The 15,679-nt window shown below is 41.4% G+C and overlaps 1 pseudogene; it reads left to right on the top strand.

Annotated features, from left to right (window-relative positions):
* Positions 1-11,432: 11,432 nt before the first annotated feature.
* LOC117073577 lies at positions 11,433-13,125 on the top strand (annotated as a pseudogene).
* The last annotated feature ends 2,554 nt before the right edge of the window (positions 13,126-15,679 follow it).

Raw genomic sequence — 15,679 nt, 5'->3', positions numbered from 1 at the left:
TCATAAGTCAAAAATGCATCTAATATACCTAACCTATCAAACATTATAGCTTAGCCTAGTCTACCCTACGTGTGCTCAGAACACTTATATGAGCCTACAGTTGGACCAGATCATCTGGCAACACAGTACTAGTTATTTACTGTCATGATTGTGTGGCTGACTGGGAGCTATGGCTCCCTTGCACCAAGAGAGAATACGATATCGCATATTGCTAGCCTGGGAAAAGATCAAAATTCAAAACTCAAAGGATAGCTTCTACTGAATGCATATCTCTTTCACACCATCATAAAGTCAGAAAACCATAAGTCATAAGTCAGGAACCATCTGTACATCTTCCTTAATGTAGAAATACAAACATTTATCTGTGAAGCATTTCTGGTTTTGACAAAGTCTAATCCTGCTTATGCCCCATATAGTAGCCAGTTTCCAAGATGGCATCTAGTGATCCCACTTCCTGGTGCTCATACTCTTGTGTAATTCCTCCTCTTGAGTCTGGGCTAGACCTGAGGACTTTCTTCTAACAGAAAGAATATGTCAAAAGTGAGATGTCAAAAAGATTATGGCTCCTGACTTGCTTTTTTCCTCTTCCTTTCTTGCTTGCCTGCTCTAAGAGAAGCCAGATGCCATGCCATGAACTGCAATATGAAAAGGTCAATGTAGCAAGGATGTGTCCAGCCAACAGCCAGTAAGGATCTGAGGCCCTCAGTCCAACAACCTATGAGCAACTGAATTCTGCTAATAACCATGTAAGTGAACACAGAAGTGGGTCCTTCCCCAGGCGAGCCTTCATATGTCCACAGATCCAGCCAAGACTTTGACTGCAGCCTTGTGAGAGCCCCTAAGCCAGAGGACTCAGCTAAGCCACGCTCAACTTCTTGACCTGTCAGGTAATAAATGTATGTTATTTTAAGCCACTAGGTTTTTCCTTTGTAAAATATGTATTATGATCATTGGCACCCTAAATAGTTTGGTTAAACTTACCTGTAATCTATTAATAACATCACAATCCCTCATGGTGAGTTTCTCCAGCCTCCTTTGTTTCACATATACTTCTCTGTTAAATGTACACACAACTTCTTACCAATCTGTCTTCCTGTTTTGCATTTTCAAAACTAAATTCTTTCCCTTTTCTTTTCCTTCTTAGAACTTAGCAATGTAGTTGACTCTCCTTCCAGCTTCTCTGGCATCCTTGTTCTCCTGTCTCTGTTATTAATAGATTGATGGCACTTTCATGACTGGAAGTCATACTTTCCCAAAATGAAAATCAGATACATTAGCCAACAAGACATTTCTCTGGTTTTTTTTTTTTTCTGATATTATTTGCTATCTTTCCACGTGTCAATCTATTTACAAATTTGTTCTATGTGCTTTCTATACCTTCATCTCAATTATTAAGACAAATTGTATCTAGAATTGGACACTTGGCAGATCCCCCACATCATGAAAATAGAATCCACCTTCCAAGTTCTCATGGCCCCATTCATCAACATGCTTTTTCTTTGACTACTCAACAAAATTTAATCTACTGAATTTTCCTTTTTCATGTCTGGTACTTTTTCAGTTTATCCACAGGGATAACTGTTAACTACCTGCTAAATTCCAGACACCATTGCGTATACATTTTTCCAGGTTTAAAACTCTCTTAAAAAAATGAAATGGGGCCAGGCATGGTGTCTCATTCCTGTAATCCCAGCACTTTGGGAGGCCAAGGTGGGAGGACTCTATTGGTTTCCCAAGGCTGCCATCACAAAGTACGACAGCCTGGGAGGCTCCAAACAACAGCAATGACTCGCCAAGGTGTATGTCGCCCTCTAATGTTCTCTGGCTCCTCTCTTTCCTTTGTACCTGTCTATTCAAGAGCTCATCTCAGCCCTTTCCCAACCAACACACTGAGTTCTCCAAGTACAGCCCCCTTGCCATCCTTACTGAAACCATTTGGGATTACTCAATCAGAGCTGCATTTTTAAGATCATCTCAATCCTCTTGGGCAGTTTTTTTAAAAAAATAATATAACAAACCATGGAATCCTGGCCATTTCATCTCTGACATTGTTTTAATAAATTCTGAAGATGTATTTATTTTGCTCCTCCGCACTTTTGACTTTCTACCATCTGTTGAGATTTTTCTTTTTTATTTTAACGTGTTCTATCATTCTATTCCAATTTGGAATGGGAGCAAACTTTTATCATCCTCTGGCTTTCCTTTGTTTAATTCTTCGTGCTCTAACAGTGTTCAGTATAATAGAAATTTCCCAGCTTTGAGGATTTTCTTTCGATTTCTATTTCTTATTTATTTATTTATTTATTTGGAGACAGGGTCTCGCTCTATAACCCAGGCTGCAGTGCAGTGGTATGATCATGGTTCACTGCAGCCTCAACCTCCCAGTCTCAACTGAACCTCCCACCTCAGCTGCCTGAGTAGCTGGGACTACGGGTGTAGGCCACCGTGTCCAGCTAATCTTTTATTTTGTATAGAGACGGGTTTTCTGCTTTGTTGCCCAGGCTGGTCTCGAACTCCTGGGCCCAAGCTATCCTCCCACCTCAGCTTCCCAAAGTACTGGGATTACAGGTGTGAACCATTGCACCTGGCCTCTTTAGTGTATATAGGACAAACAGGAGAGAAGGTATCCGCAAGAATCTACTACCTTCCTAGGAAGTCCAGGAAATCAAGATGGGCCTCAGGAATGTGAAGTAAATTGGTAATGAGGACTCTGAGTACTGGGATAAAGAGTCAGACAGAAGGAGGGGAGAAGGACAGCTGCTCCCCGCCACTGAGAAGTCCACCTGGGGTAGAAAATGAGCTGGAAAGGGGCGACACAGGTGCCTTGGCTTCAGTCGGCTGCAGATTGCTTATTGATAGAGAATAGCCCCTGATGGGGGTCCTGGATGGAACCTTTCTGCCTGAAGTCAAGGAAATACGTCTGTTTGCCTCTTGGTTTCTGAAAGGGGTGGGGGCACTCTGAAAACCTACAAAGCAGGCTACCCTCGGAAACAGATCTTTTCCCATCCTGGCAAATTCAGAAATGGCCCCAGGACAACAGGAAGAGCTACAGGTACAAGTAGCCAGAGTCACATACATTGGTCCTTCTCCACCTTTGCTGATCTCTGGAGATCTTGGACTCCACCCTCCCAGGGCCACCCCTCCTCGACTTCACAATTACATGCTGAATCTATACTCGTACTAACTTGCCGCTGTGTGGTGCCTGCTTTAAAGATTGTAGAAAATTTGAAAATAAAACTTTATTATATTAAACCCCTACCTTACAACTTATATGAAAAAAAGCTTCAGATGGACTAAGGATATTAGTGTAAAATAAAACAAAGCTATCCAGAGAAACCAGAGATAAAATGCTTTTCTTTTTTTTTTTTTTTTTTGTTGAGACGGAGTCTCGCTCTGTCGCCCAGGCTGGAGTGCAGTGGCCGGATCTCAGCTCACTGCAAGCTCCGCCTCCTGGGTTTATGCCATTCTCCTGCCTCAGCCTCCTGAGTAGCTGGGACTACAGGCGCCCGCCACCTCGCCCGGCTAGTTTTTTGTATTTTTTAGTAGAGACGGGGTTTCACCGTGTTAGCCAGGATGGTCTCGATCTCCTGACCTCGTGATCAGCCCGTCTCGGCCTCCCAAAGTGCTGGGATTACAGGCTTGAGCCACCGCACCCGGCCTAAAATGCTTTTCTAATTTTAATTTTGGTGTGACCAAGGTCTAGGCATAATGTAAAAGGTAGAAAATATATAGAAAAAAACAGCTTTAATTTATACATAAGTATATGTGTCTGTGTGTCTATGTATGCACACACATAGCTATATAGAGATAACACATCTAACTTGTAATTAAATAAAAGAGATTAAAATGTTATACATGTTGCTGTTCGCATGAGTCATTTTGCAGTGAAGGTTTTTTTTCTCCCCCCCATTGTTTATCTGCTCATGGCCATCCCATCCCAAGAACACAGTGGTAACAGCCTGGTATGTATCGTTCCATACTTCCTTTATGCTCATATAATCATATACAAATACACAGAGACAGAGAGAAGTTCGGTCATTGTTTTATTATGCTCATTTCTCTACATTTTGCTCTTACGGCTTAATAAGAGATCTTGAAAATACCCCCAGTTCTCCAATGTGGATTTAATTCATTCTTGTTAGCAGCTGACTGGAAAAGGATGAAGCATTTTTCATTCCCTGTTGATAAACAGGTTTTACTTCTAGAAACATCAATTGTGTGACATGGGGATCATACACTTTGCACGACTGAATTTCCCAGTATGTGACCTTCTCCCAGTGATGGAAGATCAGGCTTAGGGTGTTGAACTTTTTTTTTTTTTTTTTCTTTTGAGACAGAAGAAAGGCACCATCTCAGCTCACTGCAACCTCCATCTACTGGATTCAAGCAATTATCCTGCCTCAGCCTCCTGGGTAGCTGGGATTACAGGCGTACGCCACCAGGCCTGGCTAATTTTTGTATTTTTAGTAGAGATGAGGTTTCACCATGTTGGTCAGGCTGGTCTAGAACTCCTGACCTTGTGATCCACCCGCCTCGGCCTCCCACAGTGCTGGGATTACAGGCGTGAGCCACGGCATACGGCCTCAGGGTGTTGAATTTGACAGCCTAAGGGCACACCCAGTGCCCAAGGAGCGGGGCTAGGAGGGCAGGAGAGGAACAGAGAAAGGGATCAGGCATGAAATGGTGTGAAGGGCCTGCGGGATGGTTAGGCCACAGGGATAGAGAGGCTCAAGGATTGACACTGCTTTACCACAATATTTCCTCCGACCCCTGTAGGGCGCTCCCCTTAGGACATTGTTGGCACCGTGTCCCAAGAGAGGTTGGTGGAGGCAAGAGTTCCCTTAAAGGAGGACAGAGGACACAGCCAGAGGCCAAACAGCCCTTTAGTTGAACTAGAAAGGACCAGAACTTCAATTTCAGCCGTTTTGGTCACTTCTCCAACACTGCCACCAAGTGGCTGTAGAGGAACAATGCAACTAGCAAACCCAAAGGGAAAGATTGTAAGAGCTGGGCAGTCATAAGTAAAACCACCATGTGTGGCTAATTTTTTTTTTATTTTCAATAGAGACAGAATCTCATTATGTTGCCCAGGCTGGTTTCGAGTTCCTGGGTTCAAGAGAACCTCCTGCCTCGGACTCCCAAAGTGCTGGGATTACAGGTGTGAGCCGCCACTCCCAGCCCCAGCAGTGGTTAAATAAAACCACATCTCACAGTCCAGATTAATTTGCAACCCTTAGGTGGAGACAGAGAACATTTCCATCAACCCAAAGAGTGCCCTCACGCTGTCTGCTAGTCAGTGCTCCTCCTGAGGTCGTCGCCTTTCTGGCTTCCATAGATCAGATTTGCCTGGTCTTGAGCATGATGCAAATAGAATAGAGTCAGACATACTCCTTGTCTGACTCACGTGTCTGTGAGATGGGTCCATGCTGTTGCATGTACAGCCTATTCCCGTTATTTGCAGTAGCTCTGTTCTGTAAAATCACCACAGACGCTGAATCAACAAATACTGAACCATTGCTCATAGGGAAAAATGGGTTTAGGTTCCTGGGAGACTCTGCTCATGACAATTTCATCAGGTAATCAGTACATATAAAGAGACAAATGTATCAATCTATGTTTAACGTGTATCAACTGATAAATATGCAGAAACAAAATAAAAGCAAATAACCTGGTTTTATATGTATTTCTGTTTAAAGACACCTTGTTAAATATGTATTGGTGACTCGTTAATGTTGAACTCATGGCCAACAGCACTGTAATTCATGACTGAACAAAACCTATCTATGTGTCTTTTACCCAAAAAAACACATCACAGCCTTCTTGCACTTAGGAACATTAGACAGCACTTTACCCCTATGCTTGGGGCCATTTTAAACAGCGAAATCAGCAACAAAGCAGCACACAAATGAATTTAATGCTATGCTTAGCACTAAATTGACTACAAAAATGACACTTGTTTTACCGTATGACACCCAGAACAAGAAGGCAGAACTTGGTCTTGTTTTACCTCACTGGGATAACTCAAATTTGGGGTGCAGTGGGGCACACCAGGAGATTCAAATTTTTCACTGTTCTGTGCAGGTCCAAAATATGGACCATAAGAATACCATGAGTATTTTAGGGTGACAAATATATATTAGCAAGTAGGCAAATTCTCAAACACAGAATCTGTAAATAAAGATCAACTGTATCTGTACTTTGGTCTGTGGAGTTATTGTTGTTGTTGTTTTTGAGACAGGCTGTCACTGTGTCACTGAGACTGGAGTGCAGTGGCGGGATCATGACTCACTGCAGCCTCAACCTCCCTGGCTCAAGCAATCCTCCCACTTCAGTCTCCTGAGTAGGTGGGACTACAGGCACACCACCATGCCAGTTTTTCCGACGGGCTATGAGCTCTATAAAGTCCATCTCAATTACTCAAAGCAGTCTTCTTATATCTGAAAATATGCCATTCCAGTCAAAGCCTTGGTAAAATACCCAGTGTCTCCACTTGTGACCTGCTACTAAACAAAAACAAAAACAGATTCTTATTGAACCTATGCAAATAACTGTACTGCCATAAATTAAGAATACTCAAATGGTTTCCAAATTCTGGAGAAATCAGGTAGAGAGAAATTTTACTCACAAGAGTATACTCAATTGTTAAAAGCTATAAATAAAAAAGTTTTCAGCTGGGCACAGTGGCTCATGCCTGTAATCCCAGTACTTTGGGAGGTTAGGGTGGGAAAGTAACTTAAGCCTAGTTGTTCAAGACTGGCCAGGGAAACATAGTGAGACCTCATCTCTACAAATAATAATACAAAAAAATTATCTCGGTGTGGTGGTGCACACCTGTAGTACCAGTTACTCAAGAGGCTGAGGTGGGAGGATTGCTTGAACCTGGGCAGTCGAGGTTTCTGTGAGCTGAGATCATGCCACTGCACTGCAGCCTGGGCAACAGAGCAAGAACCCACCCCTCAAAAAAGGAAAAGAAAAAAAGTTTTCTTGACTGAAAAACAAAACAAAATAGTATCAGCAATGTTCCAAACAAAAAAGGCATAAAAAATTATTTCAGTTATATATTAGTTCAGTCCCATGTAATTCACCTTTGTTCTGTCCAAGATTGGGACAATAATCCTCATGAACATATCAGCTCTTCAATGAAAGATCTGGCAATTTTCTCTCTAGTCCAGTGACACAGCCTCCAAACTTACTAGAAACCTGCATTCAAGAGCACCCATCAGAGTCCTTTCCATGAACTTCCCTAAAGAAGAAGTAACTTTTGACCTGTAGCTGATCATAAACTACTTTTTGAGAAGAATCAAAGTAAAATAATAACTGTCCATGGATGATAGAAGTCTTAGGACAGGCCAGGTGCAGTGGCTCATACCTGTAATCGCAGCATTTTAGGAGGCTGAGCAGGTGGATCACTTGAGTCCAGGAGCTCAAGATCAGCTTGGACAACACAGGGAGATCCTATCTGTACAAAAAATAATTAGCTGGGCGTGGTGGCATGAGGCTGTAGTCCCAACTACAGGGGTGCTGAGGTGGGTGGATCACTTGAGCCTGGGAAGCAGAGGTTGCTCAGCGAGCTGAGATCATGCCACTGCACTTCAGCCTGGGTGACAGTGTGAGACTCCTATCTAAAAAAAAAAAAAAAGTCTTAGGACAGTCATGGTTGAAGATACAATTGGCAAGAAAATTTGCTTATTTCTGTGACATGCAATTTACATCAGAATCATAATTACTACTGATAATATAATATATACTAAGACATATCAGGATTATAGGAATCGCATATGATTTTGGAACACAAACTAATATTTAACGCAAAGTTAAATAAACATTTGATATTTGACAATGCTTCCTTTATGATTTTAACACACCAAATAAGGCAAGTAAGTCCAAAATCTCTTTTGGACTTCAGGGATCCTAATATCTGAAAAAGTTAATGAGGTCAAAAAGACTAAATTTCAAACCTGAATTTTTTATTTTGGAAAGTTTGTCAAATTTCAAAAGTTGAAAACACTTGAGATCACAAAATAGGATCACAGGTTATTCATTTAGCCAAAAGTGATAACGCAAATATTTCCAAAAAGAAAAAAAAATCTTTACTCTTTGATAGAGAAGAGACTCGGTTTCCCAAACAATAAGACCTAATAAAGACAGCATGCAGCCAACTGAATCTGTCTCTTTACTTTCCTCTTTTTTTTTTTTTTTTTGGCAGTTTACTCAAAAAGTAAGCAAACATATTTTACTGTTTCTTAATTATTACATGAACATCTTGTTTAAAAGAGAAAACCAAATTTTGCCTTTGCATAGTATATTACTATCACTGAAGTTAGTCTAGACACCAGACCAACTTGGACCACACCCCAAAAAACTTGTCATCCCAATATCTTCTGTCTAGTCACCGTTCTCCTTTAAAGTACTTCTGCCGTTAAGTCATAGGGCTTTGACTCCTTACATCTAAAAAGGACACACGATAATGTCATGTCTGGCCTCAATTCTCTTGAATAGTTAAAATCCTTTGCAAGCTCAATAGTAACTGCTCCAGACTCCTGGAAAAAGCAATAGCAACCACTTGTGCTAACTCAGTAGCTAAGGCTTTGCTCTTTCACATTGGCAGCCTAGGTTCAACTCCTGGCTTTGGAAGTAAGTCCTTTCTGGTTACTTCCATGGTAGTCATGGGACTTACCATTTGTTGATTCTTTTTCCCCTCCATGGACAGCTTCTGATTTCCTCTCTTGAATTTTCTTTTCTCTGAGCTACCCTACTGGGAACTCTAGATCTTGTGAAAACTGCTTGCTTTTTGAAGCAATACCTCATACATCCATGGTTAAGTCATAACCTTCATTAAAGCTTATTGGCTTCACTTGGGAGAATACTTTTTTTTTTTTTTTTTATTGAGACGGAGTCTTGCTATGTCGCCCAGGCTGGAGTGCAGTGGCAAAATCTCGGCTCACTGCAAGCTCCGCCTCCGGGTTTACACCATTCTCCTGCCTCCGCCTCCCGAGTAGCTGGGACTACAGACGCCCGCCACATCGCCCGGCTAATTTTTTTTTGTATATTTAGTAGAGACGGGGTTTCACCGTGTTGGCCAGGATGGTCTACGATCTCCTGACCTCGTGATCCGCCCGTCTCGGCCTCCCAAAGTGCTGGGATTACAGGCTTGAGCCACCGCGCCCGGCCGGGAGAATACTTTTGGGGGAAAACAAAACAAAACAAAACAACTTAAAGGCCAGAGGTGTCAGCTGTTTTTCCCAGCTAAAATCTGGTAATAAGAGATTTTAAAAGATTTTTGTTTTTTTTTTTTTTAGAAAAAAAAGCTCTATCATTAAAAGTCAGCCCAACTAAATGCTGATATGTATTATATACATATTATATAAGTATATATAATATATAATCATATAATACAACATATATGATTTTAATATATTTTTATATGATATAATAATTTATATATTATTGATATATACATATATCCAGTCAACTGAATTCTGTCTGTCTTCATGCTACCCTCAATGCTCACATGAGAGGGCCTAAGGTAATTTCTGATAGCCTGGGACTCCTTGGGAGAAACAGAGAAGGCACTGCGGACACCATTTCAGGAGAAACCTCTGTTTGCCTCATGGAACTCCAAGAATTGTGAGTAGAAAGATCCCTATCAAAATCTAAGGCTCTGTTCTGTTTTGCATTGTGTTACCTGAACTTTTTGACTTTTAGGGGCATCAGAAATTACTTTGCATTACAGTAGAACTTTTAGCCTTGGTGTGTAATAGCTAGGTAACAAATTTATTTCTAGGGATGGTTAATGGCAGTTGCTTACGGTGTGTAGGCATTACTACAGGCTGGTACTTCTTTCTTGCATTTAAATAGGAAGAAAAGCATGCTCTATTGGCACCTAAAAGGCATGGAATGGGAGATGGGTCGATTATAAAATGGGCTGATTGGCTTTGGTTTGCCCATCGGCCTCTGGAGAATGCCCTTGGAGTGAAAGGCACCAGTGAAACCATTGTACTGTCTTTTCCTATATCATTTCCTTCAATTTTGCAGGACAGCCTGTCACCCAGGCTGGAGTGCAGTGACACAAGCTTGGATCACTGCAATCTCCGCCTCCTGAGCTCAAGCAATCCTCCCACCTCAGCCTCCTGAATAGCTGGGACTAAAGGCACAAGCCACCACACCCACCTAATTTTTGTAGTTTTTGGTGGAGATAGGACTTCACCACGTTTGCCCAGACTGGTCTCAAACTGCTGAGCTCAAGAAATCCACCCACCTCAATCTCCCAAAGTTCTGGGATTACAGACATGAGCCACCACACTGGGTCTCCTTTTTTTTTTTTCCTTTGAGACAGGGTCTCCCTCTTTTGCCTAGGCTGAGTGCAGTGGTGAAATCACAGCTCACTGCAACTTCAACCACCCAGGCTTAGGTGATCCTCCCACCTCAGCCTCCCAAGTAGCTGGGACCACAGGCATGCACCACCATGCTTGGCTAGTTTTTTTTTTTTTTTTTTTGGTATTTTTTGTATTTCATCATGTTGCCCAGGCTGGTCTTGAACTCCTGGGCTCAAGCAATTCACACCTCAGCCTCCCAAAGTGCTGGGATAACAGGAGCCACCACCCCTGGCCTTTTATTAAGAATAGTACACTAATGCAAAGATGAAATTTCGCTTTTGCTTTTGAACAACATTTTCGTGTATTTACTAAAAGATAATGACTTTTTTTTTTCCTTTTAAATAAACAACCAAAAAAAAAAAAAAAAAGAGGGAAGGGAGAGAGAGAAAAGTCAGATTCAGGTTAGCCTCATGCTGTCTTTATTGGGTCTTGTGTGGAAAGTTGAGTTTACTCTCAATCAACAAGTAACATTTTTGCTTTTTAAAAAATTTCTGAGCTGCCACCACAGCTACTGCAGCCTCTGGGTGCCTAGAAAAGGGGAATGAGAACAGTGAATGACTCAGTCCCCTAATGGCAGTGGTGGTGGTTGTGGCCAGGGAGGCATGATGACGAGGTAGGGGTGCTGCAGCTTCGAGGAGTAGGCAATGGTGGGGTGGTGTGTTTGGGGTGGGGCCAGGGCGGGGTGTTGGGGGCGGCACATGAATAAAAAGAATCATCAAAAGCAGGGAAAAGTGGAAAAAGTGTAAAAGAAGGACAAGACACAGTAAGATCAGAGCAAATTTCCTTCAGGAAAAATAGCCTTGTTGCTGTCCCATCTACAGTATCTGCTAAAATAAATGTACCAATCTGTCAGCCCATAGTGAAGAAAGACAAACAGCAAAATTCATCAAGGTTTAGCATGAGCAATAATAAAGAACTCAAACACTACCATCTTTAAACGATGTTCCTCCTGCTGATCCAGAGACACTTTTCATTTGGAAGTTACATCAGTGTTGTGTCCTCTTTGACTTTGTTTTTGATCCACAAAATGACCTAAAGTGGAAGGAAGTACAATGAGCTACTTTAAGAGAAATGGAAGAATGTATCACGCTTCATTGGAATTGGATCACAGAACCTGTTTACCCAGAGGTAGTCCATATGTTTGAAGTTGACATGTTTCAAACATTACCATCTTCTATCGTCCAGAAGCTGAATTTGGCCCAGAGAAAAACAAACCAATGTCAGAAGCAACCTGGCCTCATTTACAGTTTGTTTATGAATTTTTCTTAAGATTTTTAGAGGCCGGGCACGGTGGCTCATGCCTGTAATCCCAGCACTTTGGGAGTCTGAGACGGGTGGATCACGAGATCAGGAGATTGAGACCATCCTGGCTAACACGGTGAAACCCCGTCTCTACTAAAAATACAAAAAATTAGCCAGGCATGGTGGCGGGCGCCTGTAGTCCCAGCTACTCGGGAGGCTGAGGCAGGAGAATGGCATGAACCCGGAGGAGGAGCCTGCAGTGAGCCAAGATTACACCACTGCAGTCCAGCCTGGGCCACAGAGCGAGACTCAGTCTCCAAAAAAAAAAAAAAAAAGATTTTTAGAGTCTCCAGCTTTCCAACATAATACAGCAAAGTAATATATTGGTCAGAAGTTTGCATTGCAGCTTTTAGAGTGCTTTGACACTGAAGATCATCAGGAAAGAATTTTTTGTTGTTGTTTAGTTTTTTGTTTGTTTGTTTTGAGACAGAGTTTTGCTCTCTCACCCAGGCAGTGGCACTATTACAGTTCACTGACTGCAACCTCTGCTTCCTGGGTTCAAGCAATTCTCCCACCTCAGCCTCCTGAGTAGCTGGGACTACAGGCATGTGCCACCACACCTGGCTAATCTTTGTATTTTTTATAGAGACGGGGTTTCACCATGTGGCTCAGGCTGGTCTTGAACACTTGGCCTCAAGTAATCTACCCACCTCACTCTCCCAAAGTGCTGCGATTACAGGTGTAAGCCACATGCCTGACCTGGGAGAGAGCTTTTCCTAAAACAAGTCTTTATAGAATCTATGGGAAATTCTTAGGCTTGAGAGCTTACATAAGAAAACAGATAAATATTACATTTCATAGGTTTATTTATGAAACAGAGCTTCACGATGGTATAGCAGAGTTACTAGATATATTGGGAAGTATAATTAATGGATTTGTTTTACCACTAAAAGAAGAGCACAGATTTTCTTATTCAAGGTGCTATATACCTTTGCACAAGTGAAATCTCTGAGTGTCTACCATCCCCAGCTGGCATATTGTGTAGTACAGTTTTTAGAAAAGGATAGCACCCTCACTGAATCAGTGGTGATGGCACTTCTCAAATATGGGCCAAAGCCTTACAGTCCAAAAGAAGTAATGTTCTTAAACAAATTAGAAGAAATTTTAGATTTAATTGAACCATTGGAATTTGGAAGATCATGGAGCCTCTCTTCTGGCAGCTAGCCAAATGTGTCTCCAGCTCACACTTCCAGGTGGCAGGTGGCAGAGCAAGCACTCTATTACTGGAATAATGAATACATTATGAGCTTGATCAGTAACAACGCAGCAAAGATTCTGCTCATCATGTTTCCATCCTTGTACTGCAATTCAAAGACCCATTGGAACAAGACAATACATGGCTTGATATCCAGCATCCTGAAGTTCTTCATGGAGATGAACCAAAAGCTATTTAATGACTGTACCTAACTGTTCGAAGCAGAGAAACTGAAAGAGAAGCTAAAAATGAGAGAACAGGAAGAAGCATTGGTTAAAATAGAAAATCTAACCAAAGCCAGTCATGAGGTACTAAAAAAGAGAGTAACATGAAAACGTCCAGGGTGTTACTTGAATGTTTTTATAAGATAGGAATATATCTTCATCCTGAGAAGGAGGGATATCATTTTGGCTAAATAAATGACTTTTAGTGACCTGGGATTCTATTTTGTAATAGCAAGTGTTTAAACCTTTGATATTTGACAAACTTTCCAAAGTCAAATTCTAAGCTTTTTCTTTGATCTGGCTAACCTTTTAGATATTAGGTACCCTAAAGTCCAAAAGGGACATATTTGGCTTATTTGGTATATTAAAACCATACAAAAAACATTACCAAATATAAAATGGTGTTTAAACTTTCTTTGGGTTATATTTATATAAATATATTATTAGCTTATATTCCAAAATTGTATAAGATTCCCATAATTCTGATATGTCCTATAATTCTGATGTCTATATATTACCAGTAACAATTATAATTGTTATGTTAAATTGTTTTGTGCCATAAGGTGATCAGACTTTAACCATAGCTGTTCTGAGACTTTAGCCCCTCACCTGGCCTGGGCAGCCCCTCTCCTGACCCTGCCATGAGCAGCCCCCTTGCCCCAGTACTCTTCAGGACCTGGTGGCCTGGCACTCACTTTGCAGGCCTGAGTGGCCGTGAGCCAAGTTATTTGTTAGGCTCGGGGAGAGAGTTGGCAATTCCCAGAGGAAAGGGAGCCTCAAACCCCTCTGTATGCAGTTGCCAATTGTGATTTCACTCTGATTCTTTTCAAAGGCAGTTTTATAATCAGCTGTAGGACTCTGAAAGGTGCCCTGGAATCTAGGTTTCTGCTATCTTTGGAAATTGTGAAATTAGAATAGAGGGAAAAACTTCCAAGACTCCCATAGAGAGTTAATGTGTTCATAAATGTCAAGCAGAACAGGAGTTAATTACATGGAAGACCAAAATAGTCTTTTTATGACTTTTTGTTTGAAACACGCTAATTCTTTTGTTTTACAGAGTTCAGAAAACTTTTCGTCTTTTGTAATGTTTGCAGCTTTTTTTTTTTTTTTTTTTGAGACGGAGTCTCGCTCTGCCACCCAGGCTGGAGTGCAGTGGCCGGATCTCAGCTCACTGCAAGCTCCGCCTCCCGGGTTTACGCCATTCTCCTGCCTCAGCCTCCCAAGTAGCTGGGACTACAGGCACCCGCCTCATCGCCCGGCTAGTTTTTTGTATTTTTTAGTAGAGACGGGGTTTCACCGTGTTAGCCAGGATGGTCTCGATCTCCTGACCTCATGATCCGCCCGTCTCGGCCTCCCAAAGTGCTGGGATTACAGGCTTGAGCCACCGCACCCGGCAGCAGCTTTTAACAATTGGGTAAAGTACACTCTTGTGAGCAAAATTTAGAGTGTATTTCTTTCTCTCTACCTGGTTTCCTTAGAATTTGAAAACGATTTGTAAGTATACTTAATTTATAGCAGTATAGTTGTTTGCACAAGTTCAATAAGAATCTTTTTTCTTTTGTAACAAGATACCATTGGAGACCCTGGTTATTTTACCAAGGCTTTGACTAGAGTGGCATACTTTCAGGTATAAACAAACTGCTTTAAGGAATCAAAGTTGACTTAGAGAGCCAATAAAAGCCCCTTGGGAAAACTGGCCTCATACCTTGTCTACACTGTCCTTGTACAGAGTTCCTCACTTGTGGTAAGTAAAGAATGTCACCTTCTGACAAGGCCAGGAGCCCCAAATTATCTTGAGGTCTTAAGGAGAGGAATTCCCCCAACTCATACAGGTATTTGCAGGTACAGATAAATCCATGACTGGGCTCAAGGCTTTAAAAATCTAATCTGAGATTCCTTATGGAATAAAGGAATCAAACACTACCAGTGAAGCCAATTTTAGAAAGAGTCTATGTGGCAAGTAATTATTCTTGTTATACTTTATGCAAATATTCAGGCCAGACATAAGACTGAAATTTATTATGCAAATAAATTGGTTCTACAATGACTTGTCTTTGGTAAAAATAACTAGAGAGAAAAAAATATGTTTTAGAAAAAAACCATAGTACACCTGTTGTTAGAGTCTAGTTGTGTTCCCTGTTTGTGAGTTTTTATTTTCTGCAATTAGGACTGAATCCTGAATTCCATCCAGCCTTCAAGTCCCAAATTATTGCTTTCAGATTTTTCTGGCTTGGAATCAATGAAATTACTACTGCATTATTCCTTGTAATATAGATGAGAAAGACATGTCAGACTACCACAGCCTTCCTCCTCTGTAACTAAAGATGCTTTGAGTCTAACATCTGAATAAATTGCGCTCAGTGTTAACCTTTGTTTTTCTTCTGTCTCCATAGAAATGCCTCTTATTAATAATCTGTTTGCCTTCATCACATGTAGAGGCCTAGCCCATCTGCAATGCCACCTCCTGGATGGGACGCAACTATTTAACTAACCTGATCCATTCTCAAGAACTAGACAGTGCTTATGACTATGTTCATGAGTATTCATAGCTCTTCCTGGAACCTGTTAAATACATATTTAGC

The sequence above is a fragment of the Trachypithecus francoisi genome, unplaced genomic scaffold (assembly GCF_009764315.1).
Source record: "Trachypithecus francoisi isolate TF-2019V2 unplaced genomic scaffold, Tfra_2.0 Lachesis_group4, whole genome shotgun sequence".
NCBI lineage: Eukaryota > Metazoa > Chordata > Mammalia > Primates > Cercopithecidae > Trachypithecus > Trachypithecus francoisi.
Note: the sequence above shows the minus strand (reverse complement) of the source record. Positions and strands in the feature narration are given on the sequence as shown.